Source organism: Silurus aristotelis (genome assembly GCF_946808225.1).
Source record: "Silurus aristotelis genome assembly, chromosome: 3".
NCBI classification, from domain to species: Eukaryota; Metazoa; Chordata; class Actinopteri; order Siluriformes; family Siluridae; genus Silurus; species Silurus aristotelis.
Window position 1 is genome coordinate 9,242,150 of NC_139576.1, and position 13,957 is coordinate 9,256,106.

Sequence of the window (13,957 nt, forward strand, 5' to 3'; positions counted from 1 at the left end):
ATTGTTTTTGTGATCGCAATCATGTATATGTAGCCCTGGTCTATTCTTTTTTTTTCACGTCTGCACATGCCCTTTGTTTTCTAAGTGGCTGCAATCATATTGGGGCTCTTCTTCCAAGAAGCTATTGTTATTTAATAACCTCATGATGGATGGCAAACATTAGCATGGATTCTTGCCCTTCCGTTTAGTATGGACATAAGGCATGAGAATGGTAATGGGGACACAATCAGGGATATTCAATTTGTTAGAAGCTACACCGCTTACCTCCTTAGCAGATTGTACCAGAAACAGCTCATCTCTATTGTTTAGCAGCTCAGCTGTAGTGGCTCAGAACCTGAAGCCAGCATCTCCAGAGACTCCATCTTTAATGTGAGCAACAGTCGACCACTTGTTCCTGCCATAATCCAGCTTTGGCTGAGCCCATTTTACTCTTATTGTTTTCGGCCCCCTCAGCCCAGTGCCTGTCAAGTTTATTGGGTCTCATCGATTGAATCCTGCAGATTACGGGGAGACACAATTCCACTGCACACTTGAGAGGAATTACAGGGTGAGAAGCATGCGGGTTGGGGATTCTGCCAGCTACTCGGATTCAGTGGGATTTGCTAATCCCTTTAAATCAGCACTGTTAATCCCACTCCCATTCTCTCCCAACCACTAGCAAACACCCCCCCACCACGTCCCCACACTTCTCCTAGCTCGCACATACACACACACACACACACACACACACACGTTTGTTTTTCCATCCTTAAAAAGACTTTCCATTGGCATAATTATTAACACAGACTAATAAATACTATCCCTACATCTAAGTGTAACCCATATCGTACCTTCATTAACTAAGAGAAAACCTTTCTGACACTGTTAAATTTGTTTAATATAAAATAAATATCCAATGTCCTCACATTTGGTCCTGCCATCACATGGAACAAAAAACACTCACACACTCATATGCACACACAAACACACATCCCTTCCCAGTGGTTGTCTAAGTGCAGCATTATTCGCTTCCCTAATTACCTCGTTTTGGCGTCTTCCATTAGCGATACTGTGGGGAACCACTGGTGAACCTCACAGGCAAATGCTGACAGCAAGGAAGCATATCAGAATGCACTTGGGCCTATCAATGCATGCGTGCTGTGAAACCAGTGGAAAAAAAAAAGACACAACACAGAGTACAAAGCACAAAATGAAAGTGTCAGATTCATTTTGCTGTTTTATATGCAATAGTACTGTAGCAGTTCTCCTGGCCCTCAACTGATGCATTTCTTACATCTCTTCAATCTATTAGATTGAAATCAGGTGTAGAGCTTTATGCCATAATATTTAATAAAATAGCATTAGATTGTATCACGTTTAGAACAGTTGTACTTACACAATATGAAATATATGCCATATAATACAGAACATAAAATATTTTTTTCTCCTCCCTATACTACAGTTTGGTGACATGAATAAACCAAGTGAACAAATTATTTTATTGCATTTTGCATTATTTGGAGGATGTAAATCATAATCACTTAGTGATTTAGTTACTTAAAGCTGTTTTGTTTAAAAGTTATTTATAACATCCTGTAACCATAGTGGATATGTTACATTTACGGCATTTGACCTTATCTAGAGCGAATAACATTTATTTAATTCATAAAACTGAGCAGCTTTTGGGTTAAGGGCCTTGTTTAGGGGCCCAGGAGTGGCTGATTGGTTTGACTGGGATTTGAACTCACAACCTCAAGTCCAATGCCTTGACCACTAAGCTACCACCTCCCCATCACCAGTTTGAAGTTGTTTGTTAGGAGACGTTGATACAAATGTCTTCAAAATGGAGGATTATGGGCTTTGCACTTTCTTAGAAACATGATACTTATTCCGTTAAAACTAGAGAGGAATGTGATCCTGGCAATGGTGTCAAATTAGGCTTTTACATGGCATTAAATATACCTAAGACCAGGTTAAAAAACAAAAAACAAAAACAGAACATGTTGTTTATTAATACATACAAATTTGGAAAAAATTTGGCTTCTGGATGATGAACAATTTGTCTTCCGAACAGCAAATTATCATATTTTATTATTCATCTGAAAGGTGCAAATGATACCATTAAGTACCTGCTTTTTTCTTTCACCTCAGATAAAATTGTGTACTATTTATCTAAAATCTCTCTGTTCATAATTAAGAAAAATCTATCACAAAGTAAACGTGAATTCGAAATGACGGCCAAACCTTTGCATCATGCTGTTCTCATTTCCTTATTAAATATGCTACACATGAATATCCAGAGTGTGAACGTGGTGCCCCAGTGCATGACAGTATGTGAAAGAGAGTGAAGCACCAGTGTGTGACAGCAGAGATGATGAATCCTGCTTTGTGCCCCCACTATCTTCCCCTGACCCTACGATGGCTGTTTAAATATCCTCACAGACACCTGATGGAAAGACTGGTGTATCCTAAATGATCAATGCTTGTGTGTGCCAAAACAGATGCACATACGTATGTGTGGGTGTATGTGGGGAGGGATGGTAATATTTATGGCCCCTGAAGTGTTAAGAGGAAGGGAGGCACTCATCAGCCAAGCTCGACGTAATTCTCACTGAGATGGATAGCCCTATCTTCATTCTCCACCCAAAAGGAAAGGTCACCACGGAGCAGTAAGCCTCATTTATGAGCAGATACATAAAAAGAAATTCACTACTGACTTTACCTTGCCTACTAAAACTGGTACACAAACATGCTTTATATCTACATATACTTTGCTAAGTAGATGGAATTAAATCAGAAGACCACAAGCACACACAGTTTTAAAAGGATGTGAGATCTTAATATAATTCTGATCCCTACACTGGGCATACACCGATCTGCACATTAACATTTACGCCCTCATCCAGAGCCATTTACAATTGAAGGTTAAGGGCCTTGCTCAAGGGCCCAGCAGTGGCAGCTTGGTGGCGCTGGGAGTTGATCTTTTGAACTTCTGATCCAAAGTCCAATGCCTTAACTGCTGAGCTACCACCTTCATAGCTTACAGAAAGAAACATCTCCAGAATTGAACCACTAATACATTCTTAAGGCTACAGCAATTTGTTAAAGGTAAAAATAAAGGCTCTGATTGACAAAGAGACAAGGTGGTCTGCGCCGTTTACCTGGTAATGGGATCTTTTGGCCCAGCAGGCCGGCTGAATAGAGCGACTCCTTGCTCATTATGTTACTGATAAACTGTGTACATGGTCACGGATCATTAGTTCAGCAGGGCTGCCTTGCTTGCTGTGGCAGGAAGAGAAACTGTCCTCATCTCCACATAGCCTCACATCAAATGCAACCATAGACAATTGTCTCAGGACCTAGAATAAGGTGCTGATCTGATATCATTGGTTGGTATTTGGATCCTGAGGAATTCATAAAAAAATTATATGCAAGTATTTACCATAAATAAATAACTTGCTTGGTGTTGAATATAAAACCCTTGTCGTGCAATATATCTGTGTGAAACAGTGACTCTTAATGAGAAAAATAATCTAACAGATGGCACACGTACAGCCTCAGAAGAGGGATTCCTCAAGAGTTGCCTGGATAGTTAGTGCTTCCCCAGAGGCACAGACCAAACAACTATTTAGGGTGCTATATAGTGTTTAAAGAGTCTGATAAAAATGCAGCAACTGTGTATATTTATCACAGTTCGATACAAAGTCTGAGCTGACTGTGCCTCGAATAGCTCTGACTTTATAGACCCTGTGGCCATGTCAACATCACACCATTCCCCTGTCTGCTGTTCTCCTTTTTGCATTTCTCTGCTCCTTATGGAGATTTTAGACTTCTGTTCAATGAGGCAATCAATAGTGTTGCTGTAGCACAAACAAACAAGTGACTTTAACTTTAAAAGATTGACACTGGTCTTTTGAAATATGAATACGCAGCTCTCTTTCCTGTACTTCAGGCAGGACTACTGTTAAAAACTAATCCAATCTCTTTCAAACATCATGCTCCTGGCAGTAATATATAAAAGTTTCACACAACCTTGTCCTGGATCTAATGTGCTCGATTCTAAGAAACAGTTATATATTCCAAGTGTTGCATTACAATTTGTTTTGTAAAGACTAACTTCAGTTTTTAATGTAACCCTTCTTTATTAATTATAAATAAAAAAAATGCGTTTGTTCAATAAATAAATTAACAACACTTATTCAGTGAACAAGTAATAAATGTGCTTTTTGAATGAAAAAAGAAATATATGTAATAAATAATGTGCTTGTTCAATACATGAAAATTGCGAGATTTATACAATGAATGGACTGTCTGTGATTTCAAAGTATTTTTCTTCAGTTCTCGATATCTAAGGCTAATATCAAGGCATTCGTGTGCAAAATGACATAAGCAGAGATTAGAAATTTAACAGGAAATTTAATGCAATTCCTAATTAAAAACTAATTGCTCCTAAATTGTTTTAGAGTAAAAGCATTGTTTTAAAAAGTGTTTAACCAGAATTCATTTTAGCATAAATTCAAGATAGCTTAAACCTAGACATTTTTAATATCATAATAAAACATTTCAGCAGCTGGACTACAGAAAGATGTGCCGTTAGATAACTTCTATAGCTGGGTTTGTATATAGAAGGAGCAATGGCGTGAAAATTCGTTCTGCAAGCAATGAATCACACTGCAGAGTAAAAGGAAGGTGTGAAAAATGTTTAAAATAAACCCTTTATAGGTAAAGTATCTTAGTAAGCATGAAACACTTGTGCAGGAATATGGAAATATTGTTTTTGTAAAGAAGGAACCGAAATGAAAAATACAGAAAAAATACATCAATTCTAATCCATGGACATGAGGATTTCCTATAAGCGGTGTGTAATATCTGAGATACACTGAATGAATTAGAGTTGTCATCTGTTAGGTGTGATATTGCAGTTTCAGCAACTGAAGCTGTACTGAGAACAGCTGCCTGACAGGTCACATGTTCGTAATGACTAAGCGTTTGACAAAATAATCAGATACATTGACTTTGTTTGGCTTCATTACCTAGGCTGTAGCTGTTTTTATTTACTTCTCAGTGAAGTGCGTTTCTAGGGGAAGTAGGAAGTAAGAAAGTAAGTCTGCGTCTGCGTCTGCGTCTGCTATCAGGCCAAAAAAGACGTAGAATACAGATCATGTTTTTTCAGTCCTGATTACAATCAATGTGTGAATGTCAATCTCAATCTCATTGTGAATGTAAATGCAGGTAGTGAATAAAAGCTTACCATTTTTTGGAGAAAATATTTGAGAACATTTAAGTCACATTAATAAGATGGAGCACTGAAATTTTATGGTAAGCCTGAATATTACAGATTGCAAGGATATTTCGTGTCTAATCGCATCGTAATAAATGAAGCACGTAAAAAAAAAAAGGAGATCGCTGTTAATCAGATTAAAGTTTATCGCAACACAGCGTTCCTGTTTGAATTAAAAGTTTCAACGAAATAGTAGAAAAACAAAGAAAAAGAACTAGAAAGCCCTTGTCACGCAGACCTCACAGCACTGTGAAATTCATTTCTTTGCATATCAGATAGCACAGGGTCAGAGCACAGGGTTAGCCATGATACAGAGCCAGAGAAGATCAAGGGACCTGCACAAAGGCCCAGCTGTGCCACCTTGGGCTTCATCCTCCAACCCTGTAAACCGTGTGACAGAGTGTCAAAGTGGAACCTCAAATGTAAGCACAGATATAAAATTGTACAGCTCTGTGACCTAAAACACAGCTCTCTGACCTTAAAATGGAAAGGTATGACAGGTATGTACTCCAGAAGCACTAAGGCCAGGTCTCCCTTCGACCGAACAACCTAAACACACAGACACACTTCTTTACAGCAGTGCTGGTGCTTTTTTAGCCTGTTTTTATTTTATTTTTTTTCATGGGGCCATGCCAGCCCTGATAAAACTCTCCAAAAAAGATAATTGCTGCAAATTACCAATGCCACAGAGTGCTCTTCATTTAAACCTGGAGCACAAAGGGGGGAAGTCCAGAGTGACTACATCAGGCGCACAGACCCAGAAAGCAGCTGTAAAGCCACTACACCACTACTTGCCCAGGCAGATGAGGGTATTAAGGCTGAACATCATTATTAGTCAGCTATTTGCATAGCTATCTTTTATGTCTTTCCCTTTTCATGCCTGTCCTATTTTATTTTTTTCTGCTTCTCCCAACGAGTGCAGACGTTCTCGGACAAACGATGTCTTTGTCTTCTGGAGCAAGAGGTGAAATGGCATTAAGGAAGGAGGTTAAATGCAGCGATTACCCCCATAAATAATTCACACTGGATTATCAAAATGCATTTCAGTTCAGTGCCGACTTGGAGAATAAATAAAGGTCAGGTAATCACATATTAGAGTGCAATCGCACAGATCCAGCGTGGTGTCTGGAGAGCGGCGGAGAGCAGCTGCAGGAACCTCCCCACCCCTCTCTCCCACTCACCACCAATCACACACACACACACACACACCATTCCTCACGCTTCCAGTCACTCATTATAATCCTGTCACCTCATCATCTCTCATCAGGCGCCGAACCACTGCAAACACTGTGTGTGGAAATCAGGCGGGCCACTTTATTATCTGTGCAATATTACTGCCACAGCTCATGCGTGCATACACACACACACACACACACATACATACACACACACCTAGAGCGTGAGCTATCACACACATGAGCATGCACGCATAAATTTCATCAATCTTGTCTCCGTCACATGCCAATCATGTGAGATATTCCCTGATGCTCATTTGAATGGATTTCGAACAAATTAACTAACAAGAAAGCAGATCAGGAATCTTAATGGTATCCAAGGTGCCTAGCTTCCAAAACCAGACATGGTGTCAGGGTGGGAGTTTGTGGAGGTTTGGGGGGGGTGAATAACTAAATGAACAAACGCTATGCTAAAGAAAAGCTGACTGCTGATCGACAAGGCATGTACCGAGTGATCAGTGCGCATGGCAGCCATTCCCAGAGAGACAGTTGTGATTTTTCTATATCTTCTTTCTCACTCCTTTTTCCTGGGAATCTGTTTATCCAGACAGGATGGCTTTGAACCCTGGAGTCTTTGTAGTTCTGAGGCTTGCGGTGCACTGTGGCACCTGCTAATGTCAATGCTAATGACACAAACCCTGTTCCCCTCCCTGTTGACATACTTTAAAAAAAAAAAAAGCACAAGGTTTTTATTTTTCAGAGTAAGATTATTTATGAATGCATTCGGAGCATCGAGAGGGAAAACAAAGTGGAAAGGGTAAAGGGGGAGAAAAGTACTGGAAGATCTACAAAAATGTACGGCTGGTACAAGGAGTTATTTCTCATGGCACCACAAAATTAGCATAGGCGCAGGGAGATGGTGGCACCCCAGGAGGCAAGCGGAACGCCTCCTTTTCCTGAACAGGGCTACAAGGAGAATAACAGTGAAATGAAGAAATAAGCCTGGATTTCGCTTCTTTCCTGGCTGCGGCTCAGGAAACCCGGTGCGATGTAGCCCTGCTGGGCCAATGGCTCAGTGGCCAACAGCGATGCTTAGCACTTTTGCATCACCGCAAGAAATGAAGGCATTCCGGCGTCAAGCGAAAAAAAAAAGCCAAGCAGGTCAGGCAATATCTTGGTGTGTAAAAAGAAAGGCTCCACGCCTTGACGTTTTCCATTTGAAGTTCTCCCTACCTAAAAAAAAAGGTGACTGAGAGATTCATAAGCCTTGCAGCTTTTTCTTTCAAAAAACACCACAATCCCTGACGTTCTTTCGCGCTCGCCTGTTCGCATTTCCGCTGCCCCGATTTAGCAGCTGACGCTAACTGGCTCTTATTTAGCAATTAGTGCCGGCTTCCACAATGAGACTAACCGCAGGTCTCTCGCCCTAAAAATATAAACACATCAAAAGCGATTCAATTAACTTGCCCACAAAACACAAATGGGAGATCATCACATTACACAAATTAGAATGCTATGAAGGAGCATAACAACATGCTGGAACATGTTAATTAGAAACTTTCAGGCATTACAGATCTGCAGGGAGATGGGATTGACCCGAAATAAACAGTCGGCAGAGCATTACACACTGTGATTAGATAGCAGCTCTTATGTGAACAGCAATAACTCTGCTCTGAGATTACAACACATTTTCCCATTTATGAGCGAGAGGTAGATTATTAATGGCAGTTAGCAACGTGTAATGGCTTTTGGCTGAGATCTTCAAACAGGTTTGCCCAATACAAATGAGTGCTCTGTAAGCATGTCAAGCACTTCTAAAAAACTTCTATGCTACTAATACAGCATAACAAAATCTAAAAAAAAGAGGGAGAACCTCTTACACTTGTTCATTTTCTCACCTTTGACATGTCTGGTTGTAATAGAATCAAATGAGCTGCTCTGAAAAAAAAATGGTTTCTATCAAGCAAGTAAATGAGTGCGTAGAAATATTCATTTTACATCCTTATGAATAATGCAGCAGCAATGTTCCTGAAAAATGGCACAAATGTGTAAGTGTCAAGGCAAATGAAATGAAAAGAAACTCTGATGAGCAAAGCCAGTGCTTTGTCTGCTTCATTTGTGCCAGTACGGATGAGTTGAACCGTGCCGAAGGGTCTTGGCTGGACGGTGCTGTTTATCGATGGGAACGATGTGTGGTCGATGCTGGGAGCAGTGATCCATCTGTGTTCAAAGTGCATCTTCACCGACTCGTATAACATGCAGATAGTAGGAGGCAGGTAAGGGGCAAGGAGGTGATTAAATTGTGTAACACAGCATCTCAGACGGACTGGTCATTTTTTCTTTATGGTGAATTCAACCGAAAGCTAGTGCTGCTATTACAGGAGCCATGCTACTGCTGAACTGATAGATAGACACGTGCTTAGAAGACAGACAGACAGACAGACAGACAGACAGACAGACAGACAGACAGACAGACAGACAGACAGACAGATAGATAGATAGATAGATAGATAGATAGATAGATAGATAGATAGATAGATAGATAGATAGATAGATAGATAGATAGTTTTTATAACATTTCACTTATAAGTCATACATTACTGCAATCATTTTTCAACTTAGTGATAAAAAAATCATTCTTTTGAGTTCTATCAAAACAATATCTGACATGAGACATCTCCCTTATGAGGTTTTCTATTACTGTATAAGTCGACACTCCAAAATATCTCCCAGCCCCACAGCGTGTTTGTGCATGGTGTATTCATATAGACGGGAACAGGATGCCCAAATTAGACTTGACTCGGCTGTGAGCTGACAGCGGTTTTGTCTGTGATCAGTGAGTGAGTTCAGATGCGCTAGAGAGAACTTACCTATGGGCTGACAGGGGGATGTTATTGAGGGACTGCTCCTTTGATCTGAGCTACTATCAAAAGCCTCTCCACCATTTCCTAGGGTCGATACCTGACAGCTCACAACACTACGTGCAGTTGCCATGGCTTCCCTGCTGACTGTCCACTGCCTGAGCTCCTGACCCCTGGTCCCTTCAGAGCAGGTCCCAATGGTGAACGCTGGAGTAGAGCTGCCTGTCAAACAGAGACAAGTGCTTGCATATCCACTAGAAAAAAAACAAACTTCAGCACATATTCTGTAAAAGCTTTTTGTGCTGAAATGGTTAGGAAGTTAGTTAGGAAAGTGTGTTCAACAGACATCAATTCTTTGATGAACCAAACCTTTGATGTACTTCTGATGTGATTTTAATGCTTAATGAGTCTTTGACTGGATTAAAAGGGGGTTCAGTGCATGCACTTAAATAATAATCACCTCCACAATATAGGCCAGCTTAACATTTTAGCCTTCATGTAAAAAGCTCAGGAGAAATAGTCAAATTCCAAAACCTACAATCTTGCATTCTCTTGTCCGCCATCTGTTTTTATTATCCTTTCTTCGCCATTCTTACTTAATTCGATTTAAATGGATACCTTCCTTGCCCCATGTGTGTACTTCTCTTTTTTCTTTGTTGTTTATTCTTTCGCTTGGCACAGAAAAGCACCAGCACAGCACTAACGCTGACCCCGCTGAGAATGCACTTTCAGGCCATCTCTCTCTTTCTCTCTCGCTCTCCTTCTCTTTCTTTTTCTTTCCAAAACCCTCTGTCTATCCTAAATCCACACTGTCTTTTGCTATCTGGGCAGAGGGCTGCAGGCTGTGACCTCTCTGATCGGCCCTGGGGAAAAAAAAAAATGACTGGACCCCAAATCCTCCTGGCTGAGAATCAGTCAGTGTATCTGTAATGCTCAGATGAACTCCTTCTATGTATGATTTGTGGCCCTGTTTCCATCAGTAAATATAGGCCTTATCGACCCAAGCACAAACCAAGTGCCGGGCTATTTGCTCAAAGGCCAATCCTGCCCCCTGCCACCCACCCATGAACAGGTTTGTCTTTCCTGATAAAGGATGAGGGAGAGCTGAGCATATGGCATTATGTGACCAATCCCCCGTCCCTCCAACCCACCTTTGTTCCACTGCTGCTGGACTCTGTGAACAAAAATGAGCCAAAACACAGCTCCTAAAGGAAGAACAGGAATTAAGAAGTGGGCTGATTAGACATGGGGCTCTCAGGTTTGGAGGCTGAAGTAACAGGAATGATAAATAGAGTCGAAAAAGACGCTTAGCCTAGCAGTAGTGACTTGTTTCCTGCAGTGAGGCTTAAAATGAATCCATGATCATTTCTAAAACCTCTTGGAGGAAGCCTTGCAGCAACCCAAGACACACCAGATATGTTCGCACTGTTACATACATACATCAGCGCCAAGCAAACATTCTAGCTACTGAATCAAATCACATGGCCTTTTCTAATGAAAGATAAGCCTGTTGGAGATACATGCCAAGCGCTCCCTGGGCACTGCGGACTTCCCAGTAATAAATAAATCTTTACAGGCCCCCCCCCCAACACACACACACACACACACACACACACACACACACGCACACATACATACACACACTTTTCACTGCCCAATTATTAATTGCCACCATAAATACATACTATGTATTGTTAATATATTTGTATTTCTGTATTTCTACATTTATCTAAAGTTATATATATATATATATATTTTTTTTTTTAGGGTTTCTTTTTTTCTTCAGGTGGAACCTGGTCTTTAACAAAGTGTCCCCAAAGTGTCAGCATTTTTCACAATTTCCTGTCACTGAGGGAACATTTAACGGAAAAATACACACACGTACACACAAGGAGCAGCGCCAAACAACTCCTCAAAAAACGAATTTAATCACTGACGCAAAGCTCCTTTCCCAGCGTGGGCTCTGCGTCCAATTATGAATTCATTTATTTCCGATTTATTTTATGTCAAACATGCGCCGCACCTAATGGTTTACATTTGTGTCTTGTGGCAAGGCTCGTGCTGGGTGATTGAGCGGAAGCAAGGTGTGCTGGGATAGTGCTAGTCTCTTATGGGAGTTTTGAGTAGAAGCGTGAACTAGCGCTGCGAGATCATTCTGGACAAATTGTTAAAAAAAAGGCCTAAAACAGGGAGACAGTGAAAGAGACAGAGAGAGAGAAAGAGAGAGAGAGAGAGAGAGAGAGAGAGAGAGAGAGAGAGAGAGAGAGAGAGAGAGAGAGAGAGAGAGAGAGAGAGAGTCAAGGAAAAACGGTTTTGCTGCAATGTGATTTCAAGGCTGAAAATGGGGCGTATAACCAAGTCTAATAAGCGCTTGGTTAATGTTTTGTATAATCTTCCCAAATTAATATGTTAGACACAATTGCCTCATAATTAATTCCTGTGAGTATACCCAATGAGGAGATTTATTCAGAACTGTCAATCACACCATAAAATCCATCCCACCAAAGGGATTACACACCAGACCGGCATAATTCCAATTATATGCTAATGTGGAATTACACGATTCTATTGACCATATATACTATGTATGTATAAACAGCCATTACCTGGGCAGTAAAAAAGCCCTGCTGACAAGGGCTGGTCATCAAAAGGAAGGTCATTCTAATGGATGAACCGTCTGGCCGTAGCCTTTTCTTTTTATGGCTTCATAAAGAATGGGTCTCGGTGGGGCTATCAGACCTGGGTCTGTCCTTCTCTATTGCATCCTGCTATCTCCTAGCCACCCTGCTCTTTGACACCCTCTTCTTCTTCTTCATGCCTGATGTGTGGGAATATATGCATTTTTGCTCAGAAAAGGCAGGACGGAGTTGCAGTCTTGTGTCCTGGGAGTCAGGAGTCAAGGTTAGCAGAGTGGAGAGGCAGCCGGCTCAGAGGGAGTCAGCTTTAGATCACAGGGGAGATTTAAGCTAAAGTGACAGTTCAGCTTTGCTCTGGACCTGATTCAAACCAGCATGCCACCTCCAGTATCCAACATTGGTCGTGTGTGTGTGTGTGTGTGTGTGTGTGTGTGTGTGTGTGTGTGTGTGTGTGTGTGTGTGTGTGTGTTTGTGTGTTTGTGTGTAGTGTGTGTTTGTGTATGTGAATGAGTGTGCAAGAGGAAGCAGCTGATGCAGCTGACGTACAATTTATAATTGTGAGTTGGACGGTTATTGCAGAACATTTTCAATTTACATTTCAGAAACTTATTTTACTTTATATACTATGTATGTATAAACATATTGTCATTTTTCTCAAAGATTTAAGAAACATCCAAATACACATTTTTATGCATTATACAAACACTGTCTGGTCTCTTTTTTTCCTACAGTCTCTGCTAATTTCAGTGATTCCTGTTGTAGGGTAAAATGATTTGAACATGATTTACACTTTCTCTTTTCAGGTCAGTCTAGTCCATTCTCCTCTGACCTCATCATCGAGGACTTTCCACCTGCAGAACTACAAAATTTTCGTTTGGTCGTTTGTTTGCACCATTCTGTGTAAACTCTGCAGATATATGTGGAAGTCCCAAGAGATTGCACATTTCCAAGTCACTGAAATCCAATTAATTTTTTCCCCCTATCATGATGTTCGATGTGAACATCATCTGATGCGTTTGACCTAAATTTGTATTGTTTTATGCATTGTGATGCTTTTACATGATTGGCTGATGAGATCATTGAGTGAATGAGCTGGGATACAGGGAAAATATGTTCCTATTAATGTGGCTGGCGAATAAACATTTATTTATATGCATGTATAAATATACACACAGACCAGGCATTTATGACCACCGGTGAGGTATAACATTAAGGAAACCTGCCTAATATTGTGTTGCTATCAAAACAGTTCTGACCCGTTGAGCATTTACAGCATTAACTTCAGCAATTTGAGCTACAGGAGCTCGTCTGTTAGATCAGACCACACGGTCCAGCCTTCACTCCCCAAGTGCATCAATGAGCCTCAGCCGCCCGTGACCCTGTCACCGGTTCACCACTGTTCCATCCTTGGACGACTTTTGATAGATACTGACACTGCATACCAGGAACATCCCACAAGAGCTGCAGTTTTGGAGATGCTCTGACCCAGTCGTCTAGACATCACAATTTGGCGCTTTTCAAACTCACTCAAATCCTTACACTTGCCTATTTTTCCTGCTTCTAACAACAACTTTAAGGATAAAATGTTCACTTGCTGCCTAATAAATCCCACTCACTAACAGGTGACATTATGAAGAGATAATCAGTGTTATTCACTTCACCAGTCATAATGTTATAATGTCATAATGGTTTGCCAGTTTGGCATGTACACACACATTATATATATATATATATATATATATATATATATATATATATATATATATATATATATATATATATATAATATGAAATCCATCCCACTATAACGCAAGCGCACACAAAGACTGGTGTGTGAGTCATCTAATAAAAACCCAAGTGATTTCACAAGCCTATTGCTGAGGTTTAAGATTCACACCAGGACTGAAAGAGAAACAATGCAGGATTAATTAATGACAAATTAATGCTCACTGCTTCCTGGGCCAGTAGCTATCCATTTTAATTCTATGTAAATATCAGCATTAACTGCTGTTATTATTACTCTAC

The 13,957-nt window shown here is 40.5% G+C and overlaps 1 long non-coding RNA gene across 1 annotated transcript in view; it reads right to left on the reverse strand.

The window, feature by feature from the left end:
- Positions 1–13,957, reverse strand: part of LOC310723795 — a 78,370-nt gene that overhangs the window by 56,178 nt on the left and 8,235 nt on the right. The window contains exon 2 of the long non-coding RNA XR_014532775.1: positions 9,306–9,518. This is a non-coding gene — a long non-coding RNA (uncharacterized lncRNA). The remainder of the gene's footprint in view (positions 1–9,305; positions 9,519–13,957) is intronic.